The following is an 11615-nucleotide window of genomic DNA, read 5'->3' as shown; positions in this document are numbered from 1 at the left end:
CACCACAGATTCCACAGAAATTCAAACCATCATCAGAGATTATTACAAACAACTCTATGCACATAAACTAGTAAACCTGGAAGAAATGGATAAATTCCTGGACACTTGCCTCCTCCCAAGCCTAAACCAGGAAGAAGCTGAAACCCTGAACAGACCCATAACAAGGTCTGAAGTTGAGGCAGCAATTAAGAGCTTACCACCCAAAAAAAGCCCAGGTCCAGACGGGGTCACAGCCAAATTCTACCAGACATACAAAGAGGAGCTGGTACCATTCCTTCTGAAACTATTCCAAACAATACAAAAAGAGGGAATTCTTCCCAAATCATTTTATGAGACCAACATCATCCTGATTCCAAAACCCAGCAGAGACTCAACAACAAAAGAAAACTTCAGGCCAATATCCATGATGAACATAGATGCAAAAATCTTCAATAAAATACTGACAAGCCGACTGCAACAGCACATCAAAAAGCTTATCCACCATGATCAAGTAGGCTTCATCCCGGGGATGCAAGGCTGGTTCAACATACACAAGTCTATAAACGTAATTCACCACATAAACAGAACCAAAGACAAAAACCACATGATTATCTCAACTGATGCAGAGAAGGCCTTTGACAAAATTCAACAGCTCTTTATGCTAAAAACCCTCAATAAGCTAGGTATTAATGGAACATATCTCAAAATAATAAAAGCTATTTATGACAAACCAACAGCCAATATCATACTGAATGGGCAAAAACTGGAAGCATTCCCCTTGAAATGTGGCACCAGACAAGGATGCCCTCTCTCACCGATCCTATTCAAAATATAGTACTAGAAGTTCTAGCCAGAGCAATCAGGCAAGAAAAAGAAATAATGGGCATTCAAATAGGAAAGGAGGAAGTCAAGGTGTCTCTATTTGCAGATGACATGATTGTATATCTAGAAGACCCCATCGTCTCAGCCCCAAATTTCCTGGAACTGATCAGCAAGTTCAGCAAAGTCTCAGGATACAAAATCAATGTGCAAAAATCACATGCATTCCTATACACCAATAACAGACTTAAAGAGAGCCAAATCAAGAACAAACTTCCATTCACAATTGCCACAAAGAGAATAAAATACCTAGGAATACAACCAACAAGGAACGTAAAGGACCTCTTCAAGGAGAACTACAAGCCACTGCTCAATGAAATAAGAGAGGACACAAACAGATGGACAAACATTCCATGTTCATGGTTAGGAAGAATCAATATCGTGAAAATGGCCATACTGCCCAAAGTAATTTACAGGTTCAATGCTATCCCCATCAAGCTACCAATGACCTTCTTCGCAGAACTGGAAAAAATCACCTTAAACTTCATATGGAACCAAAAGAGAGCCCGCATAGCCAAGTCAATTCTAAGCAAAAAGAACAAAGCGGGAGACATCACACTACCGAACTTCAAACTATACTACAAGGCTACAGTAATCAAAACGGCATGGTACTGGTACCAAAACAGAGATATAGACCAATGGAACAGAACAGAGGTCTCAGAGGCAACACAACATATCTACAACCATCTGATCTTTGACAAACCAGACAAAAACAAGCAATGGGGAAAGGATTCCCTGTTCAATAAATGGTGTTGGGAAAGCTGGCTAGCCATGTGCAGAAAGCAGAAACTGGACCCCTTCCTGACACCTTACACTAAAATTAACTCCAGATGGATTAAAGACTTAAACATAAGACCTAACACCATAAAAACCCTAGAAGAAAATCTAGGCAAAACCATTCAGGACATAGGTGTAGGCAAGGACTTCATGACCAAAACACCAAAAGCATTGACAACAAAAGCCAAAAGAGACAAATGGGACCTAATCAAACTCCACAGCTTCTGCACGGCAAAAGAAACAGTCATTAGAGCGAATCAGCTACCAACAGAATGGGAAAAAAATTTTGCAGTTTACCCATCTGACAAAGGGCTGATATCCAGAATTTACAAAGAACTAAAACAGATTTACAAGAAGAAAACTAACAAGCCCATTCAAAAGTGGGCAAAGGATATGAACAGACACTTTACAAAAGAAGACATACATGAGGCCAACAAACATATGAAAAAATGCTCATCATCACTGGTCATCAGAGAAATGCAAATCAAAACTGCATTGAGATACCACCTCACGCCAGTTAGAATGGCGATCATTAAAAAATCTGGAGACAACAGATGCTGGAGAGGATGTGGAGAAATAGGAACACTTTTGCACTGTTGGTGGGAGTGTAAATTAGTTCAACCATTGTGGAAGACAGTGTGGCGATTCCTCAAGGACCTAGAAATAGAAATTCCATTTGACCCAGCAATCCCATTACTGGGTATATATCCAAAGGATTACAAATCATTATACTATAAGGACACGTGCACACGAATGTTCATTGCGGCACTGTTTACAATCCAAAGGATTACAAATCATTATACTATAAGGACACGTGCACACGAATGTTCATTGCGGCACTGTTTACAATAGCAAAGACCTGGAACCAACCCAAATGCCCATTGACGATAGACTGGATAGGGAAAATGTGGCACATATACACCATGGAATATTATGCAGCCATCAAAAACGATGAGTTTGTGTCCTTTGTAGGGACATGGATGAACCTGGAAACCATCATTCTCAGCAAACTGACAGAAGAGCAGAAGATCAAACACCGCATGTTCTCACTCATAGGCGGGTGCTGAACAGTGAGAACACATGGACGCAGGGAGGGGAGCACTACACACTGGGGTCAGTTGGGGGGAAATAGGGGAGGGACGGTGGGGAGTGGGGAGCTGGGGAGAAATAACAAGGGGAGAGATGCCAGATGTAGGTGATGGGGAGGAAGGCAGCAAATCACACTGCCACATGTGTACCTATGCAATAATCTTGCATGTTCTTCACATGTACCCCAAAATGTAAAATGCAATAAAATAAATAAATGGGAAAAAAATAAAATTAAATAAATAAATAATTCCCTAACCCTAACCTTACCCCTACCCCTAAACTCTAACCTTAAACCTAACCCTGAGTTTGGGAGTTCGAGACCAGCCTGACCAACACGGAGAAACCAGAAATCCGGTCTCTAGTGAAAATACAAAAATTAGCAGGGCATGGTAGCATGTGTCTGTGATCCCAGCTACTTAGTAGGCTGAGGCAGGAGAACTGCTTGAACCCGGGAGCTGGAGGATGCAGTGAGCCAAGATGGCACTAAGGCACTCTAGCCTGAGTGAGAGAGCAACCCTCCCTCTCAAGAAAAAATAACACAAAAATTTAGCTGGGCATGGTAGTAGGAGTCTGTAATCTCAGACACTTGGGAGGCTGAGGCAAGAGAATTGCTTCAACCCAGGAGGTGGAGGTTGTGGTGAGCCGAGATTGTACTCGCTGCACTCCAGCCTGGGCAACAGAGCAAGATTCTGTCTCAAAAAACAGAAAGTGAAAAGCCAACCCAAAGAAAGGAAGAAAATATTTGTGAATTATATATCTAACAGTCTGTTAATCACAATGTATAGTTTGTTTTTGTTGTTTTTTCAACAACAAAAACAAACAAATTACAAAATGGAGAAATGGTTGAACACATACTTCTCCAAAAAGACATGTGAATGGAAAACAAGCACATAAAAAGATGATCAATACCATTATCATTATGACCATCTAAACTGAAACCACAATGACAAACTCCTTCACACACAGTAGAAAGGCTATAATCCAAGAAATGAAAAATAACAAGTGTTGGCAAGGTTGGAGAAAAATCACAACGCTTAAATACTGTACATGGAATATAAAATGGTGCAGCCTATTTTGAATAGTTTGCTATTTCCTCAAAAAGTTAAAAATAGACCGGGCATGGTAGCTAACGCCTGTAATCCCAGCACATTGGGAGGCCAAGGCAGGTGGATCACTTGACTCCAGGAGTTTAAGAGCAGCCAGGATGACACAGCAAAACCCCATCTCTACTGGAAATACAAAAATTAGCCAGGCAAGGTGTCACACACCTGTAGTCTCAGCTACTTGAAAGGCTGAGGTGGGAAGATTGCTTGAACCCAGAATGTGGAGGTTGCAGTAAGCCTAGATTGTACCCCTGTACTCCAGCCTGGGCAACAGCACAAGACCTTGTCTCAAAAAAGAAAGGCTGGGCATGGTGGCTCATGCCTGTAATCCCATAATTTTGGGAGGCCAAGGCAGATAGATCACTTAAGGTCAGGAGTTTGAGACCAGCTTAGCCAACATGGCAAAACCCCATCTCACCTAAAAATATGAAAATTATCCAGGCTTGGTGGCCTGCACCTGTAATCCTAGCTACCTGCGAGGCTGAGGCAGGAGAGCTGCTTGAACCCCAGAGGCAGAGGTTGAAGTGAACCGATATCAAACCACTACACTCCAGCCTGGCTGATGCAGCAGGATCCCATCTCAAAAAGAAAATAAGAAAGGAAATCAAAATGTCTGGGAGTGACAGGATGCAATGGCTCATACCTATAATCCCAGCACTTTGGGAGGCTGAAGCAAGCAGATCACCTAAGGTTGGGAGTTCTAATCCAGCCTGGCCAACATGAGAGCCCATCTCTACTAAAAATACAAAAATTAGCCTGGCGCGGTGGCTCAAGCCTGTAATCCCAGCACTTTGGGAGGCCGAGGCGGGTGGATCACGAGGTCAAGAGATCGAGGCCATCCTGGTCAACATGGTGAAACCCCGTCTCTACTAAAAATACAAAAAATTAGCTGGGCATGGTGGCGCGTGCCTGTAATCCCAGCTACTCAGGAGGCTGAGGCAGGAGAATTGCCTGAACCCAGGAGGCGGAGGTTGCGGTGAGCCAAGATCACGCCATTGCACTCCAGCCTGGGTAACATGAGTGAAACTCCGTCTCAAAAAAAAAAAAAAAAAAAAAAATACAAAAATTAGCTGGGCATGGTGGCACTCACCTGTAATTGCAGCTACTCAGGAGGCTGAGACAGAAGAATCGCTTGAACCCCAGAGGCAGAGATTGTGGTGAGCTGAGATTGCACCATGGCCTGGGTAACAAGAATGAAGTTCCATCTCAAAAAAAAAAAATGCCTGGGAGGAAGTAGTAAATTCTGAAATGAGGACTTTCCTGCTGAACTAGAGTTTCCAATAAAGGAGACAGTTTATTCTTCCGTCTCCATAGGCCAAGAATTTGCCATCCAGCAGGAGGCTACAGAGGGAGCCCCAAGTCCCATACTAGAGATCTGACACAATTACATTCCCTCACCAATTTCAATACTTAAATATTAATAATTCATCTGCTTAAATATCTACATTATGGCCGGGCGCAGTGGCTCATGCCTGTAATCCCAGCACTTAGTGGGCCTGAGGCAGGAGGATCATGAGGTCAGGAGTTCAAGATCATCCTGGAAAACATGGTGAAACCCTGTCTCTGCTAAAATACAGAAAATTAGCCCAGCATGGTGGCACGTGCCTGTAGTCCCAGCTATTCAGGAGGCTAAGGAATGGGAATTGCTTGAACCCAGGAGGCAGAGGTTGTAGTGAGCCAAGATTGTGCCTCTGCACTCCAGCCTGGGTGACAGAGCGAGACTCTGTCTCAAAAAACAAACAAACAAACAAAGAAAACAAAAAAACACACAAAACTACACTTACTTTACAAATTTTCCATTGTATAGATGAAGAGGTTTGCAAATATTTATATACGTTGTCATGATGTAGACAGGACCTTTTCACAGTTAACTATACTGATTGACTATATAAAATATAAAAGTTTAAACATAAACTACCTTGCAATTGCTAACACAAGACTAGAGAATATACCAAGGTAGTTCATCCAGTAAATTCTTCTAAAATTTCCTTTTTGGTTTTTTTTTTGTTTTGTTTTTTTTTTTTGAGACAGTGACTTGCTCTGTTACCCAGGCTGGAGTACAACAGCACGATCTTGGCTCACTGCAACCTCCGCCTCAAGGGTTCAAACAATTCTTCTGCCTCAGTCTCTGGAGCAGCTTGCATTACAGGCGCCCTCCAGCATGCCTGCTAGTTTTTCTATTTTTAGTAGAAATGAATAGGGAAAAGGACAAGGAAGACGCTACAGCTATAGGAATTTGTTTTAAGCAGCATTACAAAAAGAACTCTTAGCCTGTCAAGTAATTAATCATTGGCAAGGCAATCAGCTGTATGTTTATAAAAGAATAAGAAAAAAGACATTACAGGCCGGAGCCAGGGCCAAGAAAAAGAAAAAAAGGGGAAAAAGGCTCTGGCAAGGAAGCTTCACCCAAGGCCAGCAGCTAAAGCAGCGAGCAGCACCTGGGCGGGGCCAGCAGCGCTGTCATCCCAGGACCAGCACCACTGCCGCTGCTCTCTGCAGGTGTCCCACAGTGAAACTTCATGTGTTCTTTGTATACAAGCAATATACCAAATTGTAATTCTCTGCTAAGATTTAAGTAAAATGTAAGGATTTGTAAAACCTTTTTCTGATATTAGCCACAGTTGTCATTTCAACCCTACCCTTAACTTAGCTCTTTTAAAATCCAAATTAAGTAAAACAGTAACCTCTGAAGGGGGAAAAATTACAGCTAGTCCATGAATCAGTAAGGAGCAATTAAAAGCCAGCCATATAGCTTTTCTCCTCAGTAGAAAAATTTTCCTAAGTGATTGATAAGTTGCAAAACCTGTTTTCCATCTTAAAAGGCAACACTACTGGCACAAGCCTTATTTACCTTTCATTTTGTAAATTTAAATAATAAATTTCAATCAGCTATAGAGGAAGGCCCACATATTAGTTAAAGGGCAATTAAAAGCTAAGCATGTAAAAATTCCTTTAAAGGAAAACTTTAAGCCAACTTAAACAGTGTTTGTTGAATTAAGAAATAAAAATGTGCCCATTTCTCAGAGAGTGAAAGAAGAAATTTGTATGTAAGTGTGGTAAAACATATGCATGAAAAACTAATTAGAGATAGTCTTTGCTCAGCTAGTAAGTCAGTGTTTTCAGAACTGTTTGCCAGTTTAAAGTCCATAAATTTGGTCACCCTCAAAACTCAAATGTAAGATTTAAGCTATTCTGCCTGCAACTTTAAGCACATGGTTAAAGTATATTCTTTTAATCTCTGTTTTCAGAGATGCTTTCAGATTTTCTTTTAAATTTCATGTTACCAATTTCAACTTAATATTTTAATGAATCATATGGTCAATTGCTAAGTTATAATCCTGATATCATCAAGATTCCTTTAAGGAAAAAGCAATTGAAAGCAGTATTGCACTTTTCCATACCTAATGCTTTAACACTGTTTACTTACAAGTCAACTAAGCAAGGAAAAGGTGCAGACTGGTAGGGACCACATAATTCAATCACTGTAAGTTTACTAGGAGTCAGAGAGCTGAGATTGGAGCCCTAATTCTGGCATTAAACACTTTTCCGTTCAGCCCACATATATAGTAAGTAACTTGGCTTACTCAGTTTCTCTACCACAAAATCTTGACACAGATTTAATTAAGTCTAATCTAGAGCCCACAGCTCACTGCCTATTAGCTTATGGCAATAAGCAAGCAGACTTACAAGTAATAACATCACTGCTTAACCAAAACAGACAAAAACAGAAAGATTAAAGAAAAAATAAAGAAAGAAAAATATTATAAAAGGGAATTTATGCAAGTAGATTGTATAAATTTTGTTTTGAAAGTCTAAGCAAGTTTTAAAACATTAATTGTAAAAGAAATTTGGTGCATAAATATATTGGTTAAAAGTTAAAGAAATATCATCCAGTTTTTCTGTGAACTGGACTTTAAGATAAAGCACAACAAGTTGTTTTTAAAGTACTAACCTGCTCTTTTACAAGATTATAAAAGTCTCTTAGCACAGGCACAACTTGTAGAATCTCCAGTACACCAGTACCAGCCAAGAGACTGCATCCTCATTAAAAGGATGAAAAGAAGAAAAAACTCAAGCCAGCCTAAGAGAGATCCTGCAGGACGATGCAGCTTCCTCAGACCACACAAGCCCCAGATGTCACCTGAGGGATGCTGAGGAGGACAATGCAGAAGGCTAAGCGAAGCTTACTTAGGATTTGTTTATTTTTTATTCTTGTATTTTGCCTGCAACCTGTACTTGCTACACTCTATCAAGCTCATTTTCTAAGCTACTTTTTCTGCCCTAGTTACTGAAACTAACACACCCTTCACAGATTCTAACAACACAACTCCTTAACTAAAAGAGATTAACATACCCCCAGTATAGTTCCTCATTAATGGCATACAGTAAACTGAAATGCCAAGTAATACTGCAGGTCAGATACAAAAGATTCATAGTTACACTTATGGCCTTTATAGTCTCAGCCATAGTCATCCTGGCTACAGCCAGCATTGCAGTGGCATCTATTACTGAGTCAGTACAAAAATCTGCTTTTGTAAATAATCTGGCCAAAAAATATGGGAAGGTGTGCAAGATAATCTCTTCCTGGTTAGACCCCCATTCCTGGGAGTTGCTCTTTGACTGGAAAAGACTGTTGCTAATTGTACTTATAACTGTCTTATGTTATTTATTAATCCTAGGATGCAAAACCAGAATAAAAGCAATGACAGCATCACCTGACAGACCCATAGCTGAACGCATCAGTGGCCAGATTGTTGAAAACAAGGAAGAAATGCATCAGTGGCCAGATTGTTGAAAACAAAGCCTAACATTGTTGAAAACAAGGAGGGAAATGTTGATATTCACTGAGGGTGGCTGGCAAAACATTAAAGATTGGGAAAAGTTATAGACGAGTCTCAAACCTTTTGAAAGGCAAAAAGGTTTTATTGGGGCAGGCCAAAGGCAGCTGGCTGGTCCATTAAGCTAGAAAGAAAATAGGGAAGATGCTTTTCCCAGCTTAAGTCTGTTTACCCCACATCCCTTTGTCTCTGCCCAGTTTATTCATGTTAACCTTGTAATGGATGGGCCTCTCATGGAAAAAGATATTCCATGCAAGCAGAAATCAAAAAGAACAGGATTAGGTATACTTATGCCAGATAAAATAGACTACAAGTCAAGGAATGTAAAAAGTGACAAAAGGTCATCATATAATGATAAAGGAGTCATTTCATCAAGAGGATAGTAAAAATCATAAATATCTGTGCACCCAACACCAGTGCATCCAAATATATGACAAAAATTAATAAATCTCAAGGGAGAGATAGGCTGCAATATAATAAGAGTAGAAACTTCAACACCTCACTCTCAGTAAAGGACAGATTATCCGGACAGGAAATCAACAAAGAAACATTGGAATTAAGCTACACACTAGAACAAGTAGGCCTATCTGACATTTATAGAACATTTCACCCAATTACTACAGAGCACACATTCTTTTCACTTGCACATGGCACGTTCTCCAAAACAGACTATATCTTAAGCCACAGAAGAAGTCTCAACAAATTCAAAAAATTAAAAATTATATCAAGTATCTTTTCTGACCACAAGGAATAAAACCATAAATCAATAACAAGAGAAACCATGGAAACTATACAAACACATGGAAATTAAACAACATGCTCCTAAACAACCAATGGGTCAATGAATAAACTAAGAAGAAATTTTTAAAATTTCACGAAACAAGTGAAAGTAGAAGTACAACACACCAAAGCCTATAGAATATAGAATAAACAATAATTTTATAGCAATAAACACCTACATTAAAAAAGGTAAAAAACTTCAAATAATCAACCTAAGAATGCATCTCAAGGAACTCAAAAAGCAAGGATAAACCAAACCCAAAATTAGTAGAAGGAAAGAAATAATAAATATCAGAGAAGAAATAAATGAAACTGAGACCAAAAAATATATGTGATAAATAAAATGAAAAGTTGATTTTTTGAAAGGATAAAAATTGAAAATCCTTTTCCTAGACTAAAAAATAGAGAAACCACCCAAATAAAATGAGAAAAAAAAAAAAAAAGAGAGAGAGAGATAACTGAGACCAAAGAAATACAAAGAATCATTAGAGACTGTCATTAACAACTATACACCAGCAAACTGGAAAACACAGAAGAAATGGATAAATTACTAAACATGTACAACCTACTAAGATTGAACCATGAAGAAATAGCCTCAAACTAACAATAAGTAATAAAACTGAAGCTTTAATAAAAAGTCTCTCATCAAAGAAACGCCCAGGACCTCACAGCTTCAATGCTGAATTCTAGCAAATATTTTAAAAACTAATACCATTCCTACTCAGACTCTTTTTAAAAAAATTGAAACTCATTCTGTAAGGCCAGCATTACCCTGATACCAAAACCAGACAAGGATACAACAAACAAAAAAACTACAGGCCAAAATCACTGATGAACACAGATGAAAAGATTCTCAACAAAACAACTAGCAACCCCAATTCAACAACCCACTTCGAAGATTGCTCATCATGATGAGTGGGATTCATAAATGCTGCATGTTCTCACTCCTATGTGGGAACTAAAACAGTAGATCTAATGAAGCTGGAGAGTAGATTGGTGGTCATCAGAGGCTGGGAATGGGAGGGGAGAGGGGGGATAAAGAGTGGTTGGTTAAAAGGTATAAATATACTATTAGATAGAAAAAAGACCAGAGTTCAATAGGTCAGTAAGGTGACTATAGTTAATATAATCTATTAGACATTTCAAAATATCTAAAAGATTGCTTTATATATATATATAGATAAATACCAATTATCCTTATCTTTGATTTTTATACATTATATTAATGTACCAAAATATTAATTGTACCCTCAAAATGTATTCATTATGCATCAATAAAAAATGACATAGAAAAATCAACAAAAAAATTTCCATGAATTCTGAACATAAATGTGGCCCATTGCTTTCTTTATTGTTATTAGTCTATTCATCATCCCCCACTTGCAGTATTAACAAAATGTCATTGTTTCCACTTAGGGATCCCCTTCTGCCTGAATTATCTCCAAATCTCAGATTCAAAAAATGAATGATCAGTTTGTACTGATAAGCACCTGAGCCCAAGCCCACTACGGCCATTTTCTCACTGCCTCAAGGTGGCGCTATTGAAAAATGGTCCAGAGTATAGGCACTGACCGCCCACGTTGCAATAACCAACTGTTCGGATCTCTGCAGAGGCCACGGTGGTCCTTCTAAGGAGGTGGGCAGACCCCAGACCCCGCAGCCGCTTTTTCATGGCAGTCGCATCTCAGTGAACCCTGCGTTCGGAGTGACTGATCTTTGTTTCACGTCTTGCAGTCTGAAAAGCCTACATCTCCATCAGAGCGCCTGCCGCTCATTAACTCCATTCGGGTGTGAGGTTCAAGGCCCTGACCGCTGTTCTCTCTTCCTCCTTGGGGATCCACATCTCCGCAGCCCACCCATTTTTTCCTTCATCAGCCCTCAAGAAAAACAAAAAGTGTAACGAATGACAACCCTTCCCCAGCAGGCGGTGCTCCCGGCCTGCCGGCTGGCGGTGCCTTCGCGAGCCTGGACCGCAGCGCCGCTTGGAGCCTCGGCGTTCACGTCAGCTCTTCACAGGGACCAAGACGACTTCCCTCAGCGCCACTCAGAGCCTCAGCATTCCTCTCAGCTCTTCACAGGGACCAAGACGACTTCCCTCAGCGCCACTCAGAGCCTCGGCATTCCTCTCGGCTCGTCACAGGGACCAAGACGACTTCCCTCAGCGCCACTC

Source organism: Sapajus apella, unplaced genomic scaffold, assembly GCF_009761245.1.
Source record: "Sapajus apella isolate SASKATOON/1434 unplaced genomic scaffold, GSC_monkey_1.0 scaffold262, whole genome shotgun sequence".
Taxonomy (NCBI): Eukaryota; Metazoa; Chordata; class Mammalia; order Primates; family Cebidae; genus Sapajus; species Sapajus apella.
Note: the sequence above shows the minus strand (reverse complement) of the source record.